Below are 1,328 nucleotides of genomic sequence, written 5' to 3'. Positions count from 1 at the left end.
CTCTCTCTCTCTCTCTCTCTCTCTCTTACAATAAGGAGTTTGTTCAAGGCAGCCTCAACATTAGCCCATAATGACGAGCAAATACGAGGTGTGTCTGGCAGGGACATTTGAAGACCTGTGTTTATTTCATCGAGAGTTTAATCAGGGTGGCTTTTCAGTATATTGAAACCAGCCCATCTTTCATTTCCGTGTTTACTTTCTCAAATCTCTTATCCCACCCCGCGTTTTTTTTCTTCTTTTTTTGGGTTTTTTTTCGTTTAGTTTGTTTCGATCGGGTAGGCGTACAGTACAGTAGGCCTAATGTATGAAGTAATTCGGGTTATTTACAACTGTTAGCATATAGGCTAATCCTCAACTTGCAAAAAGGCCTCGTAAAGAATCTAGAGTCTAAATCTAGATTCTAGATCTACAGCCAGATCTAGATCACGATCTAGATTCTAGATCGAGAATCTAGATATCTAGATCTAATCTAGATCTAGTCTAGATATAGATCTAGTCTCTGCTTATTACTGATTGGCTCTTTTTTGTAAGGTTTGTTTGTTAGGCATGCTAACTGTCGAGTTGCTGTGATTTTCATTTGAGATGAGTTACAAACGATTGATTGCTTCAAACTGTTTGATCTAAGAAAACCATGTTACGGTTAGATCTAGACAGCAGACGACGAATACTGAGGGTGAGAAACGGGAGGGTAAACAGCAAACGTTGCTAAGAGACAGAGTAGCTTCCCCTGACGGAGATGATGGTTACGCCATAACTTCGCAGTTTTCATATTGTTGAATTTGAACTTTCCTATGCTGCATTTGAACTGACGATGACGAATTCCAATTTCCTACTGTTTGCATTTGAGCTCTCCTGTGATTACATTTGAGCTGTCATTTGCTTGCGTTTCTCATTGTGTTGAATTTGAACTATCTATGTTGAATTAATTGGACAATTTTGATTCTTGAACTTTCATTGCTGCATTTGAACTCTCTCTGTTATTATTATCATTATTGATATTTGAGGGGAAAAGATGCTTTATCAGAGACCTTTTTTTCATTGTTGTTGAAAGTAGGTAAAGAAAAAAAACAACCCCAGAACAAAGTATATTATGAATAACATGATGACTTGATGTTTCAGAATTTTTATGACACTGTTAATGAAAAGCTCAACATGTATGTAAGTTCTTTCTATCTACACCAAGACGGTGAGAAAAACAACGACAACAACGGCATACTGATAATGACAATATCTATCTATCTATCTATCTATCTATCTATCTATCTATCTATCTATCTATCTATCTATCTATCTATCTATCTATCTATCTATCTATCTATCTATCTATG

Source organism: Aplysia californica, unplaced genomic scaffold (genome assembly GCF_000002075.1).
Source record: "Aplysia californica isolate F4 #8 unplaced genomic scaffold, AplCal3.0 scaffold01519, whole genome shotgun sequence".
In the NCBI taxonomy this organism is placed as follows: domain Eukaryota; kingdom Metazoa; phylum Mollusca; class Gastropoda; order Aplysiida; family Aplysiidae; genus Aplysia; species Aplysia californica.
The sequence above is the reverse complement of the archived record's forward strand: the minus strand, read 5'-3'. Positions refer to the sequence as shown.